The following is a 24,496-nucleotide window of genomic DNA, read 5'->3' on the forward strand; positions in this document are numbered from 1 at the left end:
CATCACACACATCCACGCCCGAGGCAGGATTCGAACCTGCGACCGTAGCGGTCACGCGGTTCTGGACTGAGCGCCTAGAAACGCTAGACCACCGCGGCCGGCCATGCACTGTTCTACTTGAGTTTCTGATAGGACGATTCTGTGCTTTGTTACTTATGTTCTGAGCTACTGGCTGTAATAATTTTCTCGACAGGTTGTAAAGTCCGCCAGCTTTGCTGCGTTTATCTTTAGCGGTACTTTCTCTACCTTAGCGCATTGAAAGGGCCCAAAAGCGGATCTGCCTGTGCAGTAGCCAGCTGTTGGAAGTTCCACCCTATGGCAGGTCCTCAAGCCTCATGTTTACAAAACACGAGAAAATCAGTTTGGATTTAGGGAACATACAGGTAACAGAGACGCAGTTCTCAAGTTACACTTGATAATGGGAATAAGAAAGAAGAAAAATTAACAGATGCTCTACATTTTGTCGACCTAGAACATGTTTTCGACTATGTAAAATGGTGAAAGACGTTCGGAATTCTGAGAAATATGGGGGCAAGTTATGGGAAAAGTCGGGTGATATACAACATGTACAGGAATCAAGAAGTAACAATAAGATTGGAAGAACAAGAACGAAGCTTTCGGATTAAAATGGGTGTACGAATGGGGATGCAATTTTCTCTCCCCTGTTGTTAAATTTATACTTGAAGGAGCAATAATGGAAATAACAGAAAGTTCTAGGTGTGATATTAAAATTCAGGGTGCATGGGTATCAGTGATAAGATTTGTTGATGGCATTGCTATCTTCACTGAAAGCAAAGAAGACCGTAGGATATGTTGAATGGAATAAACAGTAGACTGGGTATAGAACATGCATTCAGACTAAACCAGAAAATGGAAAAGTAGTGAGCTACAGCAAAACTAAGAATAGCGAGAGACAGTAAAGTTGGTGAGCGTGAAGTAGAAGAAGCTAAGGAATTCTGCTGCCTTGGAAGTAATGTAGTCTACGACGGATGAAGGAAGGAGGACATAAGAAACAGACTTGCAAAGGCAAAGAGACCGTTCCTTGCTAAATGAAATCTAAGCCTTAATTTGCGGAAGAAATTTCTGAAAATATATTTTTAGAGTGCATCATAGTACGGTAGTGAATCGTTGACTGTGGTAAAACCAGAGCAGAAGAAAACAGAAGTAGTTGATATTCGGTGCTACAGATGGACGGCCGGAAGCTGTAGCCGAGCGGTTCTAGGCGCTTGTTCGGAATCTCGCTGCTGCTGCGGTCGAAGGTTCGAATCCTGCATCCGGCATGGATGTGTGTGATGTCTTTATGTTCGTTAGGTTTAAGTAGTTCTAAGTCTAGGGGACTGATGACATCAGATGTTGAGTCCCAGAGTGCTTAGAGCCATTTGAACCATTTGTAGCCGGCCGCGGTGGTCTAGCGGTTCTGGCGCCGCAGTCCGGAACCGAGGGACTGCTACGGTCGCAGGTTCGAATCCTGCCTCGGGCATGGGTGTGTGTGATGTCCTTAGGTTGGTTAGGTTTAAGTAGTTCTAAGTTCTAGGGGACTTATGACCTAAGATGTTGAGTCCCATAGTGCTCAGCGCCATTTTTTTGAACCATTTGTACAGAAGGACGTTGAAAATTGCGTGAGCTGGTAAGATAAGAAATGAGGTGGTTCTCCACAGAACCGGCGACAAAAGCAACGTATGGAAAACACTAGCAAGAGAAAGGGGCAGATTGATAGGACTTGTGTTAAAACATTAGACAATAACATCCGTGACAATAGGGAGTAAAAACTGTTGTGGAAGGCATAGAATGGAGAACATCCAACTAATAATGGATGAGATACGGTACACGTGCTGCTCTGAGTTGAAGAGAACAGGGCAGAAGAGGTATTCGTGGCAGGCTGCATCTGACCAGTCTCACAAAATACGTACTTCATCATGAAAACACGCTGGGTTATTTCGTGTGAAATATCCGTTATAGGTTGGTTAACATAAAGAAAGAGTCTGAATGACTTCTCCAGTGAGTTGTATTGTCGCTCCAGCAGCAGGCACCAGACTAAATAGTTCCAAGCGCACACACAAGCGAACGAATAGTAGACGATTCTACTAGAGAGATTGCCTACTCTACGCTCTCCGTTCTATTCTTCAGTATTGCTGCACAGTATTATGAGATCCTTAAGTACATTGCTCAGCAAAATTTAAGATCGAGCAAGAGAAAGTTTCGTAACATATTATCTAATAGGTGGAAATGTATTACAGTGCGAGAGCACGTTACCAGAGTTCTCCCAGCTCTCCTCAAGGCGTGAGATGAGCGTAGCTACAGCGCCAAGTATGGCAGGTGCGGCAACACGAGGGAAAAGGCCGTGCGTGTCGGTCAGGTGATCAGGCACGGAGGTGGCCTCCATCACAACATGGTCCGGAAACAACATCTGGATGACTTCAAGCGGGGACGTGTAACAATACGAGTCAAGATAGATGTAACGGAACTTGAATAGCGTATTTGCCTCTATTGGTTACGGTAGAGAGATCGATCTTTCGGTCCTGTCTGTATATTTATATACACTCCTGGAAATGGAAAAAAGAACACATTGACACCGGTGTGTCAGACCCACCATACTTGCTCCGGACACTGCGAGAGGGCTGTACAAGCAATGATCACTCGCACGGCACAGCGGACACACCAGGAACCGCGGTGTTGGCCGTCGAATGGCGCTAGCTGCGCAGCATTTGTGCACCGCCGCCGTCAGTGTCAGCCAGTTTGCCGTGGCATACGGAACTCCATCGCAGTCTTTAACACTGGTAGCATGCCGCGACAGCGTGGACGTGAACCGTATGTGCAGTTGACGGACTTTGAGCGAGCGCGTATAGTGGGCATGCGGGAGGCCGGGTGGACGTACCGCCGAATTGCTCAACACGTGGGGCGTGAGGTCTCCACAGTACATCGATGTTGTCGCCAGTGGTCGGCGGAAGGTGCACGTGCCCGTCGACCTGGGACCGGACGGCAGCGACGCACGGATGCACGCCAAGACCGTAGGATCCTACGCAGTGCCGTAGGGGACCGCACCGCCACTTCCCAGCAAATTAGGGACACTGTTGCTCCTGGGGTATCGGCGAGGACCATTCGCAACCGTCTCCATGAAGCTGGGCTACGGTCCCGCACACCGTTAGGCCGTCTTCCTCTCACGCCCCAACATCGTGCAGCCCGCCTCCAGTGGTGTCGCGACAGGCGTGAATGGAGGGACGAATGGAGACGTGTCGTCTTCAGCGATGAGAGTCGCTTCTGCCTTGGTGCCAATGATGGTCGTATGCGTGTTTGGCACCGTGCAGGTGAGCGCCACAATCAGGACTGCATACGACCGAGGCACACAGGGCCAACACCCGGCATCATGGTGTGGGGAGCGATCTCCTACACTGGCCGTACACCGCTGGTGATCGTCGAGGGGACACTGAATAGTGCACGGTACATCCAAATCGTCATCGAACCCATCGTTCTACCATTCCTAGACCGGCAAGGGAACTTGCTGTTCCAACAGGACAATGCACGTCCGCATGTATCCCGTGCCACCCAACGTGCTCTAGAAGGTGTAAGTCAACTACCCTGGCCAGCAAGATCTCCGGATCTGTCCCCCATTGAGCATGTTTGGGACTGGATGAAGCGTCGTCTCACGCGGTCTGCACGTCCAGCACGAACGCTGGTCCAACTGAGGCGCCAGGTGGAAATGGCATGGCAAGCCGTTCCACAGGACTACATCCAGCATCTCTACGATCGTCTCCATGGGAGAATAGCAGCCTGCATTGCTGCGAAAGGTGGATATACACTGTACTAGTGCCGACATTGTGCATGCTCTGTTGCCTGTATCTATGTGCCTGTGGTTCTGTCAGTGTGATCATGTGATGTATCTGACCCCAGGAATGTGTCAATAAAGTTTCCCCTTCCTGGGACAATGAATTCACGGTGTTCTTATTTCAATTTCCAGGAGTGTATAATAATGCATGAATAAAGGCTGGGCGAGTGTAAAGCTATCGTTAAAAACGCACGCCGCGCGATTCGTTACGATTTGGTCGGTCATAATAATAATAACACGCTTTTGAATACAATTAAAATATAACAGTGATACCTGTTTAGTGTTATTGGAAATAATATGTAGTAAATTAATGAGTAAGGTAGTCGATCCTATAAGAAGAGGTAAACTTGGGCATATTGAGGTGTTTTGCTTTATATCGACGAAGCCGATGATAAGGCGACATTTTTTCTTTTACTCTTAGAAATAAACAAGTAAAGAAGTGCTAATTGTGCGTTGTGAAAATATATAGGGGCGAGATTTAAATTACTACGGTATACTATCAGAGTAACAAAAGAACATTTAGTTACACGAAGTCGCGGATAGCGAAGTGTGGTCATTAAATTGCGTACACTTACAGGGTGGTCAATTCCGGGATAAATCTGTACTCATCTCACGAGGGTATTGAGACCGATTTTTTTAATTATATCGCGGAGAGCGGGCTCCAATTTATGAAAAGGAGAAAAACGTTAACTTTTACGCGAACTCTTAATAATAGCGGATCGGAGAGAAAAGTGTGTAATTGTCTTACGCCCAACAAACATTCGTGGAGGGAGATAGCTAAACTAGAGGAGTCAATAACAAAATACTGTATCATTATCATTGACTGTTGGCGTCGAGCAATCAAAACTGTTCATGAAAGGGTTTCGATGGAACTTGGGAGTTAGGGTTCAGGCACTCGCATATACTCCACATCAGGGTGTGAATGAGTAGTGAATGCGAAATGAAACTGTGAACAAAGTTACGTTAATTAAAAAGGAAGAAACAAGACAGTTTGGCCGTATGTGTTATTATTCCATAGACTGCAACATTTCTTATCGTTGTGCCAAGCCTTTATAGATGATCTTTATGACAATTTGCTTCGAAGAGATCTCGTTACGAGTTAAGTTTTGGGGACCTGGTCAATAGGGGGTAGTTCGTAGATCCTAACTACTGCAGCTATTCTGGAATCAGGTGCTACCGTGAACGTTGTGTGTTGTCAATGACTTAAGGTTACCATATCTCATGCTCTAAGATCGACGCGCCTTTCCACTTGGTATAACGGTGCCTCACGGCAACAACGACGACGACGACGACGAAGGAAGATACGGTAGAGAAGGACGAAGTATCGCGAGTACAACCCAAGTGTTTGGTATCGCTCACAGCATCGGTTCAGGGACGTGGGGAGCTTGAGCTTCCCAAACTACAGGCACTGCTGTCTGAAGGGGTGAAGGTGGTCGATCACAGTTTATTACAGCAGCGGTTAACCGATATAATGAGAAACAGACAGGAAGCGATCCACTTTAAATACGAGGTGTAGTTACAGCCACATTTAACAGGACTGTAAGGCTCACGCTCCAAGAGAATAGGGACTGGAGCAACGGGGACAGGGATCCTGAGATCTTCTCAGAGGAAGCACATTCAGTCTGAGGAGTGATTCTGGATCTACGCCTATATCGCGAGAGGTGGAACTAGCGTTGCGCCAAGAACACTGTCGAACATGAATGATGTGGTGGTCCAGGCATTATAGGCTGGTGGTACATAATGTTGCATACTGGCACCACGGCGTCGTACACTCACCGGTCAGATCTACTATAACAGTCTACGTGCATCTTGCCGAGGATGCATTCGGTCCTGACTTCATTTTTAAAGACGACAATGCACGACCACGTCGACCAGCACAGGTGAAGGAGCTCTTGAAACGTGAGGGTGGTGGGTCTTTCTGTTGCCACGACTTATATCCTGCAGAGCACGTGTGGGACGCATCATACCAGTTGTTTCTACACTGACGGAAAAAAGTAGTTCACCTAGAAAGACGATATCGATTTTGATTCGACACAGCATAAGCCACATCGGGACAGAAGACGTACTGGTAACGGTTTGAACGTCGTCCGCCATCAGATAGCGTAGTGGCACAGCTACCAGAGCGCCATCTGTGTCTGTCCCTTGATAGGGAATTCTCACAGACAGAAGGCTCAGTGTAGTCCAAATGTATGAAGCAAGCAGGCAACCGTGCCACGGACACTCAATCCTGCTTCCTACAGGCAACTGAGAGATTTTGAAACAGGCCGAATTGTGGTCTTCCGCGGGCGGGATGGTCCTTTCGGAGTAATGACGCACAAGTTGGACGTGCTGCGTCAGTTGTGCAACCATACCAAATCCGACCGTAGCTATGGCGACCCTGCGAAACCTCTGCACAAGGGCGCAAGGTTTGGAGTTATGTGGTGGCGTTCTTTTTTTTTTTTTTTTTTTTTTCAGTTGGGCAGTGGTTTGCATATCTATTTTACATAGTTCAACACATGAAACGCCGTTGAAATCTTTGAAGAAGAAGGGACACGATGAGGGTCGTTTCTTAACGTATCGGGAAGTAACTTCCATGGTGACATACAGAGCTGTAGACTGTAGCAACTGCAGAGGAAGACGGAGGACAGAATACATCCAGCAAATAATTCAGGTCATAGGTTCAACGTCTGTCACAGGAAAGGATATTGTGGCCGACTGCATCGTACTAGTCAGAAGACTAACGAATGAAAAAAAATAAAAATAAAGAAAGAATGAAATAAACTTTGTTCCTCACGTTATGCTCACCAGTGTAATGCTTTATTACAGGGTTGACAGGGGACATTAGAAAATTGGAAGAAAGATACTTTACGTTTCTCGTTCCGGCCAGATATTTTCACGAAATTGCTGTTGTTTACATTTTCTTCTAAGAGCCAAAGCATTTCGTTGAATCCCACGCACATCGCGAGATATAACGGTAATGAAATGAAATGTCGTGTGGCTGGGGCATCCCGTCGGGTAGACCGGTCGCCTGGTGCAAGTCTGTTTAGTTGACGCCACTTCGGCGACTTGCGTGTCGAGTAACGATAGTAATAAAGTAAGAGGAATCATAGCTGCCACCGAAAGATTTAGGGGTTCATTTACCTAACGTGCTATTCGTGCGAGGGTGTAAAGGGCAAGAAATTGTCTGAAAACGGTTCTGCAAAGGCTTTGCCAAAAATATAAGTGCGATTACAGGTTTGGAGTTATGTGGTGGCGTTCTTTTTTTTTTTTTTTTTTTTTTCAGTTGGGCAGTGGTTTGCATATCTATTTTACATAGTTCAACACATGAAACGCCGTTGAAATCTTTGAAAGTTGTTCATGGGTTAATTCGATGAAATCACCTGATGTGATGAGAAGGAAATGCATTTAAATGCATAATAAATCAGAAATGCTCTGCATTTGCCTCACTGAAAGCTGTCTAGCTTTGTATGCCTGCAACGAGAAATAAGTGCAGTGATAACTGTTCTGCTTTGTAAAATGTAGTCTCCGTGTGCGACCTACCTAACTTGTAAGAAAAGGCATTTATATTTCTTAATCGTTTCGAATTTCAGCGGGAAATGATATAAATGTTAATTAGAACTGAGACAGCTATACTTCAGGTACGTTTATTACTGCAGAACTTGTTTTGCCGGCCGGTGTGGCCGGGCGGTTCTAGACGCTTCAGTCTGGAACCGCGTGACCCCTACGGTTGCAGGTTCGAATCCTGCCTCGGGCATGGATGTGTGTGATGTCCTTAGGTTAGTTAGGTTTCATTAGTTCTAAGTTCTAGGCGACTGATGACCTTAGAAGTTAAGTCGCATAGTGCTCAGAGCCATTTCAACCAGAACTTGTTTTATTCTAAAGAACATCTTAAAGTGCCATCTAAACTTCAACAACGTTCTTCGTAACTCTTTCTCACAGAACTGCAGAAATTTGCCGGTGTGGCATGACTCCAACACTCCTCATCTTTCTCTAGTCCACAGGCAGACGTAGTTTCTAACTTCGGCACGTTTCTCATTTGTGCTCTTCCACAAGCCAACTATTTAGCTATGAAGACAGACGGAGCAGTACTCTGTGAACAAAGTTAGGAGGAGCCGTGCAAACCGTGGAAAATTGCGAAGCAGGAGTAGCAGAAGTAATGAGGTAGAAGTAAAACGCAGGTTAGTGCTACTTCCAATTCGGTTATCGTGCCTAAGGCCAGCGGAGGGGCGGCTGGGTTGACCGCAGTACTTTAACGAAGTACTGCGCCAGTGGCAGCCACTGTGGGCTGTTTGTGTGTGTGTGTGTGTGTGGGGCGGGCGGGGGGGGGGAGGTGGGGGGCGGAAGCAGAGGCTTTGCTCGCAGGGATTATAGCGCGCCTCCTGCAGTGTTCCGCCACCCTGCCTGAGTGGCGAATGGCCGCGCCAGGAGGGCAGAGAGAGCGGCCACCGTGCAGGCAGCGCCCGTGTTTATTGCAGCCGCTGACCGAGATGAAGGCCGGGAACGGCGCAGGGGCGAGCAGGCGGTGCCGCGTAGACACAGTAGTGTGGGTGCGGCCCTGCAGGCGCAGCTCGTACTCGGAGGTCATACATAGCTGATCAAAAGTATGCGGACATTAGTAGACATTGAAATGGGCTGCATCCATCCTTCACCTTTATTACGAGTTGACCTCTGCTGGGGACACATTCAGTGAAGTTGAGCCGTGCTCACTTCGAACTATGCGTTTCCTTGAATTTGGCTGTCTATCTGTGTTTGGTGTTCTGCCGTAGTTGCGGTCACGCCGTGGTTCTTCTACTTCTACGTGTGGCAGCAGCGATGTGTATCGATACTTACATTGTGTACCATCATTGGTCTTGTGCATATAGTTTCCGGCTAGGGGTGTGCGGACAGTCGGTCGGTTGGTGCGGACCAGGGAGATGTCTCTGTGCGGCGCGGTCGGCTGGGTCCACTGGCGGTCCCTGCGTAGTGTCGGAGCGTGTGTGGAGCTGTCCGATCGCTACGAGCTTCGTGGCTCACCGACCCACGACGTCAAAGTTGAGTGGTGTCTTAAGTACCCAAGCCACATCAGTTCATGTTGTGTCGTTCGTTTTGGTGGTTCGCTGTTGGGGAGCAACACCGAGTGTTTGTAGTGGTGGAATCGAGCCGCCGTGCGGTGTAATTAACTATATTGCTTCACTAGATTTCAAGTGCACCCGCGGAATTTTCTGCCTTGTGGCAGCAATTTTGAAGTGAAACTGACTGCCACACTATTTGGCCCTTTCCACAGTCCTAATCACCTGTTCTGCATTGCAGGTTATCGGACGCATCAGAGGTGTCTCAATCTCTGTAGAGCAGTGGCAGCTCATTCTTCCTCAAGAGCGAATAACAGAGAAGGCAGGGATGTGGGACGCTGGGATCAGGAGCGAAGTCGGCGTTCTGAATCATCCCAAAGTCCTGCTATGGCTTCAGGCCGTCTCCTGGGCCGACCAGTCACTTTGGAGAATGTTTTTCTCTACAAACCGTCACCTCAAAGATGCTGTTTTATGACAGGGTTGTCTGTCGAGCCGATAAAAAACAACCACTGGGTCCGAACAGTTCCTCTTCAGCACGCAGTACACAGTGCTGTAAAATGTATTCACAGTCTGTCGTATTTAGACTTTTCTTGAGCCCCGTAACGGAACGGCACCCCTGCCACGAAAAGTATCCCTGTACTGTCAACACCAACGCCTCTTTACGTCACTATCGGCATTACACAGGATTGTCGCTTTCCAGGCACTCACCAAACGCAAACACTTCCATCGGATTGGCACAGGGTATACCACACTGAATCTTTCGTTTCCCGTCCGTTGTCCAGTGCCGTCAATGTTTACACCACCTCAAGGGTCGCTTATCATTAATTACGGAAACGTGTGGCTCACGATGAAATGCTCGACCGACGTACCCCAGTGTCTTGAACTCCCTACGCACAGGCATTTTGCTAACGGGGCTACCGGCAGCACTTGGGTACTTACGACTGACTCCTTCCGCTGATTTCGTGCGACTTTTGCAGCTGCCATGGACGGTGCTCGGCCGTCCCCGTCGGTCAGCACGTGAGGTCTGCCAGCTCTCGGTGTAGCTGTGGCTGTTCCTCTGCGTTTTCACTTCAGAGTCACATCACCAACAGTGGACTTGGCCGCTTCACAAATGCTGATTTGTCCCTGATGCGTTTGTTATCCTGGTCACACGTTCCAAGTCACTGACGTATCCTGACAGATCCCATCAGCTGCTACCGCTTCTCTTCTGTCAACACATCTCGGCCTCATAAAGTATTTGTTGCACAAGTTTTACTAGTAGTTCAACATTTACTTGTAGATGATAATTTGCAAGCCAGCCATATGCACCATGTTTCAAATTCTTTTCATCAGTTGTATGTGGGTGATAGCTCGTATCATGAGGAACAATTTTTGTTAGAGACACAATGTTCGCTGTCGCTTCCCAGGGACGCTCCAAGTCTTTTGTTATTATTTATGACCCTGAGAGGCTGCAGGGTGTAGTGTGTGTTGCTTATAATCTAGTCGACTGCTCCTAATGAAAGGGCATGAGCAGATCAAAATTAAAGTTCCTGTTTCGCTACTAAAGCACCTGTCTCCACTTAGAGACACATATTCTTAAGGATTTCCTTTTTAAAGTCGCTCTACCTACTTACTGGTGCACATATGGTCCTCAGGCCCTGACATTTCAGTGAAATCTCGTCGTCTCATACTCGTCAAATTCAATAAAAAGACATCTGCTGTCACCGATAAGTATGAGAGAACATTCTGTTTACAAGAAAAATTGCTCCTCACGAAGCGATCTGTCCTCCTTTATACGTCTGATCCAAAACCTCTGAAACACCCTGCAGAAGCTGCAGTATTTATCAAGAAAAAGCCTTTTTGCATCATACTCATGAATTTTATTTAAACACCCAGATGCGTTTTCCATTTATAATGAGACATCCTCAGTGGGTGCCCTATCATATTATATGATTGTTTTAGTTTTCTCATATAGGTTTTGAAACAGTTCTAGGGGGTATCCACACAAGTAACAGAATCGTATGTATCTATGTATGTATGTATGTGTGTTCCACACTTCCTCCTAAATTACTGGACCAATTGCAGCCAAACTTAATACACGCATCATTTAGTGTTTGGAAGGAATCGCTGTAAGGGTAAGAACCACCGACTATCAAAGTGCTGGTGTGAAAGAGCAGTGCAGCCCCCGACACGACACAACACATACTTAAGTTATCCAGCAGTTGACAACAAGAGCACACTTACAACAAACTTTACACATAATTTGTAATGTTAACGAAACTTATAGCCGACGACCCTAGAAAATTATCAAATGAAAAAAGTTTATTGTTCACTGCATTTTCGTTCTTCATGCAGTAAAACTGCCACATTAAGCACGACGTTTCAATTTACTGCTTCTTTACTACTAACTCTATTCACAAAATATCTCGCAGACGATGGACACGTATACCACTCTATGTACCTGCAAAATTATGTCATAGTGTAGTATATAGTTCACGAGAGAGTGTTACGAGAAAATCAGATCAGATACTTTTCCAAAGTGAATGAATGTGTATGGTTTGATTGACAATGATTAATTGGTGCGTGGTAGATGGTATTTTCTAGGGGACATTACAAGAGGACGTCATAACAAAAGACTTGTATGAAGCAGGAGAGCGAAATTCGCTAGACATACAGGTGAAATGTGTGTACAAATACGCGTGAAATATGTTAGACATATGTGAAACATATTTCACATGTGCGTATACGAATAAAGGCACAGGTAAAAATTTCACCACTTTAGACAAATTTGGTACACATATTGGTTACAAGCTGGAATGAAATATTGTTGGGTTAAGAACCATCAGCCTCCTCTTGGGGTGTGATAAGAGAGAAGGGAGAACGAGGAGATGGACAGGCAGTTAGGGGAGGAGAAGAATGGCACATACAGGAGGAGGAGGAGATGGACATAGATGGAGGGAGGGGAAAATGGACAGAGAGAGTGGAAAGAGATAGAGAAGAACAGAGATAGGGGGAGGAAGAGACAGGTATAGAGAGACAGAGGGAGGAGGAGGGAAAGGACAGAGAAAGGGGAGAGCAGGAGATGGACAGACGGTAGGGATAGCAGGAATGGATACAGAAAGGAAAATGAAAGAGATGAAGAGGGAGGAGGGGGTTGAGCAGCTGGGCAGAGAGAGGGGGTGGAGGCGATGGATAGGGATAGGAGAATGAAGAGACTGACAAAGAACATGGAATTATAGGGGGAAGAGGAGATATACAGAGATGGGCGGGGGTAAATGGACAGAGAGAGAGGAGAGGAGTAGATGGATAAAGAAAGAGAATAGGAAGAGAGGGACAGAGACAGGAGGAGGAAGAGACAAGGATAGAGATGAGCAGACAAAGGGTGCAGAGGAAATGGACAGCGAAAGGAAAGAGAAGGTGATGGACAAGGAGTAGGGAGACACAGAAAGGAAAGTGGAGGAAATGAACAGGGAGAAGTGGAGGAGTAGATAGGAGGAGGCAGAGACTGACAAAGAGTGGGTGGAGGACATGGAATCATAAGGGGTAGGAGGAGATGGACAGAGAGAGGGGCACGAGGAGATGACAATGAATGGGCGGTTAGAGGAGGTGGAGAGAGGAGGAGGTTAGTGCAGATGGACAGAGAGATGGGGAAGGAGGAAATGGACTAATATCATCCAAGGCCACTCCCGGAACTCAGAAGAATTTGTAGTAAAATGGAAAGGTACTAGCAGTCAAATGTCAAAGTTGGAAGGAACCAATGTTCGATAAATTCAGTCTGTTCCGCCTAGACCTGCATGAGAAAGACATCTTCCATGAATCTCATTACCATTTGCGTGTGTATTCAATGGAAGCACAACATATTTTCACGGAAATTAATTGTTTAAATGAGACCAAGCTTGGCCCAAATAAGTGGGCTATGTTGCTGGACCCTACATCTGCAATACTTAACAAAAACTGGGAAGAAATTTCTAAATACTGAAAGTGTACTCAAGGACTAGTGTAAACACTGCTTTTACTATTTAAATTAACTTGAGGACAACCAGCTATAATATTTTGACATCATGAAATAAAACTGACTACAACGACTTTATACGATTAACTGATAAAATTACTTGATAGACATCTAGGGTGACGGGATCCCACTGGTAGTGTGGTGTTACCGCCAGACACCACACTTACTTGGTGGTAGCCTTTAAATCGGCCGCGGTCCGTTAGTATACGTCGGACCCTCGTGTCGCCACTATCAGTGATTGCAGACCGAGCGCCGCCACACGGCAGGTCTAGAGAGACTTCCTAGCACTCGCCCCAGTTGTACAACCGACTTTGCTAGCGATGGTTCACTGACAAAGTACGCTCTCAATTGCAGAGACGACAGTTTAGCATAGCCTTCAGCTACGTCATTTGCTACGACCTAGCAAGGCACCATATTCTTCAAGAATGTATTGTGAACTGATAATATTGTGAATCATGTACCGTCAAGAGCGACGTTCATCATTAACGGATTCAATTTAGGTAACAAGTTAATTACGTCCGTTTTCTGAATTCTAATTCCTTGTCATGTTCCAGACCTCACGTCAGTATAGTCCGTCCCTCCTCACGCCAGCCTGCGTGAGCTAAAACGAGTGCATTTCGGCCTCCTCTAGTAACATGGTGTTGGCTCTTCTGCCAACACAATAGGTAGGAGGTGAACGAATAACTGGAAGCATACTGGATATGGATGAAAATCACGGAATTTAGCCTCTGAGGCTACCTGCGTGAGTGGTTACCTAATTATGGCCGCAATTTTATATCAAGACCCTACCTCCACAGTTAGACCAAAATGTTTCTCGCGAGCTGCGCGATCGATGCCGTCGTTAGATGTGCCGCAAGCATCAATTGCGAGACGGCCAGGAGTACTTCGTCTCCTACATCCCTCTGGCTGGCTCATCAGCATCATCAGCAGAACACTTTCTACATCCGGAGTGAGCACGAAAAGTACTTAATACTAGCCAAGACTTGGGACGACTTCACCCCAAGAGTATCTACCGTGTGATCCCTGAAACCCTTCTCACTTCAGTGCTCCGAGTTCAGTGTTATAATTTCCCGCACCTTCCCCATCCAACCGGAGAACTCGATCCAATACTTCTGTCTAATGGAAAGTTTAATAACAACGTCACTCCTTGCACCTACGATCATTTGCAGAATGAACCAACACGCGCTTATGCACCGAGAAACACGCTGTCAAAACTTTACCCAGGCTAGGAGCCAGAGCATCGCCTTCTGCTCCGACAGAAAATAACTCTTCACCAAAGTTGGCTTCTCATGCAACATAAAAGGATGTTATTTCGGTAAATCGTTTCTCAGCGAGCACCCCGGGAATACGCTCTTTTACCGAGAAACAACTTTCGCGTTTTCTATGAGCAGAGGATATCCTCTGAATACAGCATCCATCTCGGCTCACTCCTCTGGAAACACTACCTGGCCTGGCCGCAACGCAGTCGTTGTCCTTTCCATTTCTTGAGTGGAGCGCGTACCGACAAACACGAGTCACGTGTGCAGCCGTAGTGGCCACCGCCGGTGTCGTCTTGGTGCCGCGTAGCCAGTGAAGCTGGCTCTGGGGCCACGCATTTCCTGCTGCGATAAAAATCTCCCCTGCAGGCCTGCCACGAGGCAAAAGTGTCTGCCTCCTCCTGCCAACTGTTGCAGTTGCTCACACAGAGACCATGAACGTAGCAAGCAATGGGCGTTTCTAAAAACATGCTCTGACCACACCAGAATTAAAAGATATTAGAACGGAAGGGCTGTGGTGGTGACACGACAGACGGATCACATAACCAGTCATCGATTCCCGTAAATGAATTTAATTACAAGCAAGATTCTATTTGTCCCAAATTAGCTCCTTAGTGTTAAGAACTAAATTAAAAATGAGAGGTGGCAGCTCGGCGTCAGGCAGACACCTCTCAAAGTCATGGCTTGTAAATCCTGCTGTTTTCCCTCATGCGGAAAATCGGCTGAAACTCTCACTGCTTCGTGTACAGTTGCTGTAAGTTTGTAACATAACGTTCAGTCAACTGAAATTTTTGGTGTTGCATTAATCTTATGTTACGGAATAACAATAACAACAACAACAACTCACAAAACCAACTATCTACGCGACGTGGCTTTCAGTTAACGACTCTTACATATCACTGTAAGTGCCTTTAATTTTATTATGAAATACTTACATAAACTTCATTAAATCTAAAAATAAACATCTGAAAACAAAAAATAATGTCATATTCCACGAGAACCATTGAGAAAACCTATTTATTTATTTATTTATTTAGCGTATGGCTATACATGCAACATTAATACATCAAGTGTTAGACATTAAAATCTTATAACAATCATAAATATAATTTATGTTTATATTGGTCAGTTAAAAGATTATATCGAGGTTTCAGATCCATTCTAGCGCCGATGGGGATGCCTCCAGGAAGTCGGACCAGTTCCCTGCATATGCTCGCAAGGAGCATTCACCATGGATGTGTTGGGTCGTCTGTCTAGGGGCACCGCAGTCGCATTCTGGTGACATCGCTCTTCCCCATTTGTGTAGTGAATCCGCACACCTGCCATGTCCAGTACGTATTCGATTTAATGCGGGCCATGTTTTCCGTGTTAGTTCCATTCCAGAGATTTTGCAGTTATAGCTCACAAACCAGGTCTGTAGTTGGTCATTTGTCTTTTGGTTCCAATCTAGTCTCCATTGTTTCATGTGGTCATAGTTATTATTTTGAAGCTGCTCAGCTGTGCTTATGGGTGGATTTCTTGATTTCAATCGAGTGTGTCGCAGTTGTGAGAATTCTTCTTTAATTGGTAGTTCTGGTTTTGTCTCAATCTTTCTGAATTCGTGCAGTAGGGCCGCTTTGCTACGCAGGTCCGGGGGCAGGATATTACATAGCACCGGTAACCAGTACGCGGGCGTTGATTTAACAGTTCCAGAAATCAACCTCATTGTGTTATTTAATTGCCTGTCAATAAGTTTGGTGTGGCAGCTATTAATCCAGACTGGAGCGCAGTACTCAGCTACCGAGAACACTAAGGCGATAGATGAGGTGCGTAATGTTTTTGCGTTAGCTCCCCAAGTAGTACCGTTAAGTTTTTGGATGATGTTATTCCGTGTTCCAATTTTTGCAGTGGTGTTCTCCAGATGTTTTCGGTAAGAAAGAGTGCGATCCAATGTTATACCTAAGTACTTTGGAAACTTTTTATGTTTGAGGTTGGTGTTTCCGAGTTTTACGTTAATAATTTCATTTGCCATTTTGTTATTAAGATGGAATGTAGATACTTCAGTTTTGTTAGGGTTTGGCTTGAGTCTCCATTTCTTGAAATAATTGTATAGTATTTCAGCGTCATTATTAACGACCTCCTCTGTATGAAGAGATACTTGTCTCTGATAGCCAGTGCTATGTCATCCGCATAGAAAAATTTTCTTGACTTTGTGTTTGGGAGATCTTCTATATAGAGGTTAAACAGAAGAGGGGCCAATACGGAGCCTTGCGGAAGCCCGTTGTTAATAAGTTTTGTTTTGCTTGTCTTTCCGTTTAGGGTGACCTGGAAGGTTCTATTACTCAGCATATTATGTATTAAGGATGTTAGAATCTGGCAAGGAATCACTCTTAAGAGTTTGTAAATTATTCCATCTCTCCAAACAGTATCATATGCAGATGTTAAGTCTAGACATACGGCAATTGTTTTCAATTTCTGTTGAAAGCCAGCCTCCATGTAGAATGTTAATGCCAGAACTTGGTCACAGCAACTACGGACAGGTCTGAAGCCTGCCTGTTCTATAGGTAAGTTCTCCATAATAATGCCGCTAATTCGATTATGGACAAGTCGTTCGAGAAGTTTGTATGTACAGCTAAGAAGTGCTATTGGTCTGTAGCTTAGCGGTTGGTCTGCTGGTTTCCCTGGTTTCAGCAAAGCTATTATTCTTGCCTTTTTGAATTCTCTAGGGAGATGTAGTCAAAACGTTCGAAAAGAAATTTGCCAGACATTTGACTACGTTCTTTCCAGCGTAGGTTAGAAATTCTGGATGTATGTTGTCAAAACCTGGGGCTTTCCCCGGTTTCATATCCTTGAGGGCAGTTATGACATCATCCTCAGTGAATGGTCTGGAAAGCTCTGAAATATTTGGAGTATTCTTTTTTAGTGTTCTGAGTTCGCGCTTAATCATCCTGGTATGTGGTTTGTCTCTCGGAGCTCTTGACATTTCGACAATGTTATTTGAAATTTTCTCTGGTGTTATGGTTCGATTTTTCTGAGCTGGTCTTGTCGTACCTCCGAGTTTACGTAACAATCTCCGGCCGCGGAGGTCTTGCGGTTCTGGGCGCTGCAGTCCGGAACCGCGGGACTGCTACGGTCGCAAGTTCGAATCCTGCCTCGGGCATGGATGTGTGTGATGTCCTTAGGTTAGTTAGGTTTAAGTAGTTCTAAGTACTAGGGGACTGATGACCTAAGATTTTAAGTCCCATAGTGCTCAGAGCCATTTGAACCATTAGCCAATCTCCATGCCTTCCTACTTGATTGAGTGAAATTCATTCTTTCAGTTGCTTCAGTCCATCGTTGTCTTCTTGCGGAATCTAGATTGTGGAGGAGGTCATCAGCTATTTCTTAGTCACCACTACTAGTAAAATCCTCATATAGCTGATGGCATTTTGCATCCCATCCTGGGATGTATTCTTTTCGAAACCCCCGAGGGATGTGTTTTTTAGCTGTGGTAATTATAGCTTTCCTGAAACGATCGTAGCATTTAGGTAGTGACGGTATAAACCGGATGCATTTATTACGGTCCGCTGAATACTTCTCCCAGTCAGCTTTTTGGAAATTCCATCTAGGTCGAGGGAAGGACCGTATCAACGGTATAGTGACACCGATGTCTAAAATAACAGGCCTATGCTGGCTGTGTGGGAAATTTGTGGCAACCCTTCTATGTATAGGCACTGGTTTTCCCTCGTTATCGGTAGTTACAAAGCAGAGGTCCGGATTGTAGTCCCTGCGCCAGGCGGCCGAGTGGAATGTGCCCCTCTCCTTGGCATCGAATGTAAGATGTAGATTGTTCTCGTCGGCCCATTCCACCAGCGCTTCTCCATGTTCATTATTTTGGGTGTATCGCCACATTTCATGATGGCTATTAAAATCACCGGCATATATCGTTGGGTGTTCATGTACGGGTAGCACAATACTTGGCCAGATTTGGTTTGGTGGTTTGTAGACATTTATAAGTCTTATGTTGTCTACTTTTATATCAACAACATGGATGTTGTTTTCTGTGCTTGTGGACAGCAGGTGTGCATGTTCAGTATCGGATCGGGCATATGTGGCGGTGCCATAGGCGTGATGATATGTTGCGCCTATTTGTTGGAAGCCTTGAATACGTCCTCTTCTTTGTAAGTCTTCCTGCGAGTCGGTATGTGTTTCCTGAAGGAGTACCACATCGATGCTATTGTCCAATAGAAACTTTGAAAGATATTCAGATTTGGATCGACTAATTCTCTCAATATTCAGCTGGCAGATCCGGACTGATGGTCCCAATCCTCTAGTCAGATGGTTCCCAAAGGAATCGTTCGTTTGGTCACTTCGTTGCATGTTTGAATTACCAGGAGATCCCAAAGGATAGTCTGGTAGCCAAGTTTGTAGACTATTTAGCCGCGATATAATCACGTTGCCCGGGGTGCACCACGTGGAGGCTAGTCTACTACGTACCCCTGAGAAAACCTATAAAAGGACGAAAGACGTATCTATGCGTAAACGAAATTCATGTGCAGCATGTAAAAAGATGTTTTCTTGTCAACTATTGCATTTTAGTACCAATAGCAGTTGTTTACTAAAATAGAGTTGGGGTAGTAGTAATATGGCCATCTGAAATGTTTAATATCAGTGAATTTCGTGGTTTGAGTAGTAGTAGTATTGTAGCAGTAGTGGTACTACGGCAAAACCTTTAGCGACAGCTATAAAAACAAACAGAAATGAAGCTATAACTTTGAAATTCAATACATAAAAACGAACCCTAAAACTAACTGTCACAATGAATTACATACATGCGATTTGATATAAAACTGTCCATTTTGTTATCAAGGTGGTGGACAAGGCAGAATGAATAAAATCTGTACAGCGGAATGCACTCACATTCAGTACTGTAGACGCCAAAAGCGCGCAGTTTGGCTGCGTACCTGCGCAACCCAACCAGTTCTGTAGACTTATGCGTCTCTCAGAATGCTCTTTCGACACTGTGTCTCTTCATTATCACTGAAGTACTGGCTGTTAACCTTCTCAAGTATGGCAAAGATGCAAAACACAACACTTGCTCCCTTTCTGTGTTATGTCAGAGTTTCACTATAATTATGTTACCACTCCTCTGGAGGATCTTCATCACGTGCTGTAGTCAGATAGATGGGATTTCTGGGCAATAATAGCCGAAATCCTGTGGATAAGAATGCTAAAAGCAGGGCTACACGTATTTATCTGTGTTGTAGCAGCTGGATGCGTCTGAATACACATCCATGTGCATCGATTTCCCGAACGTAGCATCAATTAACGTGAAATTTTGCTGTTCCTATACACAGAAAAAAGAAAATGTTCCAGGTTTTCCCGGCCATGATGCCATAAAACGAAAGCATTGTTTACATGTCTGTACAAATGGTAAAATTTGAGGCATTTAGACTCAGTACAAATTTGTCCAAAATGCTACGGCTATTTTTGGTGTCAAGGGAGATCTCGCAACCACACCTTCCAGCTGCCAGTAATAGTAAATGGGCAGCAGTAACAGAAAAAAACTCTCGGATGCATTCGGGTGAGTAACGACTTTGTTTCAGAGCTCACCAGTAGGTCGTCCTTGTCAAATCGAATGTCCCTCACCAGGTTCACGATCTTGTATGAGTTCATCATGTTGTGTACACAGTATCTCACTAAGAGTTTGGGTAGTTCTGCCATATGTGTGTCCAGTCTGTAAAGTGGCGAGCAGATAGTGTTTACCATTGGACATATCCACAGTCATTCTTTTCAGAATCCTATGCAAGCGAAGAGAAACTGGTCCTTTAAGATGTAGTTACTTCATCCTTTCCTGTAGCATAAACCGAGTTATGCAGAACAGCGATAGCTTCCTTCGCAACAATCGATGTCACACTCTTCGAGAGTTGCTCTTTTGCTGAGTCAAAATCTTCTGATAATATCTCGATATACGCAACACAACACGAGCGTTGCGTTTGTCCACAGGTAATATATGAGTGTGTGTATATTCTCTTACAGGTGCGAATCTGATATAAACTCTTGGACATGAGGATCGAGTATTCAGCCTTATTTCTTCATTTAATTTACGGACAGATCTTGAATGGCCCCATTGCACAACGAGGGTGACTCTTTGAATGAGTCATGAATTTGGTGCAAAATGATGGCCTCTTGACGTCACTCGTATAGTTGCTGTACATAGTTCACTGCGTGTCGGTTTGACTATGCTACTGTGGCCAGAGAGAGATGTATACCTGCCACTTTGCCATATTTGCTTCGTTACGTCGTGCTGTCCCGTAATTTATGCATCTCGCTGACAGTGTTTCAAGTGCTATCTAACTACTCCCACGCATCTGTGGCAAATTCCTTGGCGATGTGCGAATAATACATAAGTCCTGCAGGAAGAGGAACTTACAAAGTACGTTATGTTGTGATGAAGGAGATCGTTTCTCTTCTAACGAACTCCAACTGTCCGTAGGATAACCCAACAAATAACGAAGGCCGTAGCATCCAATCGCTTTTACGAACTTCGTGAAGCACATAAGCTACCACTACAAGGTTATTAGCTCTGGAACACATCAGCATACGTACTTAGATCTGTCTGGAAAATAATACTGATAATACACTACTACTAGCCATGAGTGGAGGAACAGGCTGGAAGGGAAATAATATGTAAAATTAATCGAAATCGACTGATATTTCTGTTTGATGCAAATCCTGGTAAAAACACGTATCTTTGAGTTGGGGCAGAGATGGGCAGTTGATGATACATAAAATAATCGTAATCTGGCAAAGTCTCACAATTAGCTAACACAATTTAAACACCAAGCAAAGATATCTAGCTGACTATACCCACCCCTCGAGCAATACATCAAAACGATGTAAAGTATCTGTCGGTAAACTCTTTGATATGTTTCTTACACTTGCGAAGGTGTTTTGGTTGCAAGAGAATTCTCTGAATCGGACGCTTTAGTCCTCCTGCCAACTACAGCTCTTGCGTAAGATCAAAAAATTTGAATTAATGACGTTCGATTTTTCCAGGCAAAAGAAATTTCGCCAAACTATTGCGAGCATAACGGTAATCGTTAAAATTATTGGAAAATAGAGACATGAATATTCCTGATCATGTAACTGGCCCCAGTGCGGTATCGTGGAAATTCTACCGGAAAGCTGTGAAGGAAAGTAGTGACGTAACGGATAACAATACACGCATGCGCTGACGAGGTTTTCAGTATTTACAGCCTGGTTAACTCTGCGAGATCTGAGCGTCAAAGCTTTCTTAAATATCCTGTAGACCGCTCTTCGTTTTTTTTCCTGGCCCTACCCCACGCACGTTGCTCTGGATTTGGCAGTGTGACTGGTAGAGGGTGCCCAGACCCCTTTCCTGTTGCCACCCATTAAAGGATGACAAAGTAATAACTTCACAAATTTACCGGACGTAAAATACGCAGTACAGTGTGTTCCTTCATTTGACTGTTTCACTTCAGTGTCCACTTCATGGATTATTCTCTCGTTCCAATTTCCCTAACAGGAATATACCAATATTTACTTCAGATGCAAGTCTGTCGGTCAACTTCTTCTGGCGATAGTCTAGCGATGACTGTAGTTACTTTTGTTTTACACGGAATTCTATTTTGTTTCACGCTTCCAATTGAATGCATTTATGTTTGTAAGATGAAATATGGCCGGCCGCGGTGGTCTCGCGGTTCTAGGCGCGCAGTCCGGAACCGCGCGACTGCTACGGTCGCAGGTTCGAATCCTGCCTCGGGCATCGATGTGTGTGATGTCCTTAGGTTAGTTAGGTTTAAGTAGTTCTAAGTTCTAGGGGACTGATGACCACAGCTGTTAAGTCCCATAGTGCTCAGAACCATTTGAACCATTTTTTTATGAAATATGTTACAAAACACTAAAATAGACACACGCGATAAAAACACACATTACTGAAATATAAAATACGTTTTTGAATTGTGCACAAGAACAATAACTACTCAAGAATATTAACCTAATTATGAGTTTCATGACAGATATATATTTCTTTTGACTGGTTGTTAATGGGCTTGAAAGTAGTTGATACACTATATTTTCAGTCGAACAGTGCAAATCAATGAGAGTTCCACGCAATTCAAAATTGTAAGTGACAAACTAAAGCTGTAGACTTTTATGAACTCTGGAGGTCAGTTTGATTGCTAACGAAAGTGGAAAGCTGCGTCGTGACTTAGGAGAGCATCAGACGCGCAGAGGGCCGCCATATTGACCTCCTTATCCGCCAGCTGGGGCCCAGCAAATGAGTGGAGAAACAGCTGGGGCCCAGAAGATGAGCAGCAAAACTTGGCAACCAGGTTATGAATAAAGCCACGGCCTGAGCCGCGCCGCACGCCGTCGTTCTGCTCGTGAAGTCTCGCTGCGCGCCCTCCGAGAGTTAAGGCCGAGGCGTGAGCCACGTGGGAACCGCGAGAGAGCGGCGGGCCGGCGCTGCTGCGTACTTCCTGGGGCGTCCAGGAGGAGGCGGCTGGCTCATATGTAAGGGCTGCTAGTGGTGCCAGATTTAGCGTCCAGACACTCCTGAAGAGGACAGGAACTGAAATACTGGTAGCAGAGCAAGAGCAGAAATGTTCCGTTTTTCTACTGTTCCTTTAAAAAAGGAAAATTAAGGAATAAAGCCACAGTATAATTCTGGAGCCACTCCAAAAGTTAGTGATATTGATACTAGCGGGTCTGCTATTGAGAAGTAGCTAATATCGCTAAAATTGGACGAAGTTAAAATCCCAATGATGTCACTATGAGATTCTATACCGAATTTGTGGCTCAGTTAGCCATTTCCTTAACTGTACCGTACATGTCTTGAATAAAATATTGTAACCAGTAGCCGGAAGAAAGCACAGGCCACATCCATCTACAAGAAGGGTAGCAGAAGTTATCCAGAAAAATTCCATCCAATATTTTGCGAACCAGACGTTCCCTTTCTACTAAACAGAGTGATCCGCCAAAGTACCGTCTAATGTCTTGCGAAACACTCCCTTGCTATTAAAGAGAGAAATGATGCTAGTTATTTGTCTATCTACACCTCTCCACCAATGAATCACACTAATTAAAATGTGCACAAGAGAGTTGAAAAACGCTAATTCTCAGCACAGTGTTGGAGTCACCCACTCTGATCTCGAAACTCCTATTATTTCGTGAGGATATAGGCCGAAGAACCTGTGTGAACACATCAGAGAGAACGAAACAAGATTAAATATTATTTCTATTGTTGCTCAGCATAGATCTTAGGACTTGATCTTCCTTGGAGAGGTGGCTTCGTATGCCGGAGTGGAATCAACTGAATCCATAGTCAGACTCAGGGCTCTCAAAGACTGCTGCACCAGCTCCGAGCGCAGGACTTTCACATGAAGTGTGGCGGGTGGCCTGCCCAGTGGTTCGTAAGGCGCTGCCCGTCACCTGGCCTGCAGCTAATGAGACCGCTACCACAGTGTGTGTGTGTGTGTGTGTGTGTGGCTCACATTCTGAGACAACTCTGTCCCTCTCAGGTCCCTGCCGGCGTTGTCCCATCAGATGGACCACAATCACAGATTCTGTGACGTGTTGGATATCATTCTGAGACTCTGGTTCACTAGGCTGTCAGACCCAAAGATGCTGAAGTTTAGTTCAGTTATTGTCCTGAACTGGAATGATATTAGTGGACTTGTGGGCTAAACTGCAACACCAGCTTCACTACCGGATGCTGGTTTGCTGCATTCCACGGCTACAAATCACTGGTCATCACATCACGCAGCAAGAATATCACCAGTACTGGAACAATCTCACACAAGATGTTACAATATAACACTCAGAGAACTGAGTATAAGTGACATAAACACCATCAGTCCTACTGAGTGGGATGGAGTATTTATAGCATTGAAGAGCAGCGTTGTTGTAGGTCACCATTTGTAATGACCGAATCAGTGTTGCTCATTACCACTCTGAGGTTTTCAGCTTTGCTGTTTTGATTTAAACAGTTTGTTTCAATGGCGTAAGTGCTTCGTCAAACGCCTGATAAGTTTTCTTACCTCCTACCTCGTTCTTCTTACATAATGTTACGAGAGTGATGGGGCAGATAGGTCTATAGCTGTCTCACACTTTTCTGCTGGGCACGCTCGCAGTCACATACGGAAGCGCTAATGTCACACTCGTGGGGACTGCCTAACCATGTCTACATGTGGTTAGCTTGTGTTGATACTTCCGTATGTTTGAGCAATGCCGGGCTGGACGGACATACTAAGGGAATGGGAGAGAGAAAATTTTTCTATGTTGTTGCGTAAACACTCTTCTGCACTTTAATAAGATTCATCCTGATTTTTACTGTTTCCTTGTCTACCACTAATCTATCTTACATTTTTCATTTACACAGAATCTTCGGTTTCTTCGATCACAAAAGAAATCTGAT

The sequence above is a fragment of the Schistocerca nitens genome, unplaced genomic scaffold (assembly GCF_023898315.1).
Source record: "Schistocerca nitens isolate TAMUIC-IGC-003100 unplaced genomic scaffold, iqSchNite1.1 HiC_scaffold_380, whole genome shotgun sequence".
Taxonomy (NCBI): domain Eukaryota; kingdom Metazoa; phylum Arthropoda; class Insecta; order Orthoptera; family Acrididae; genus Schistocerca; species Schistocerca nitens.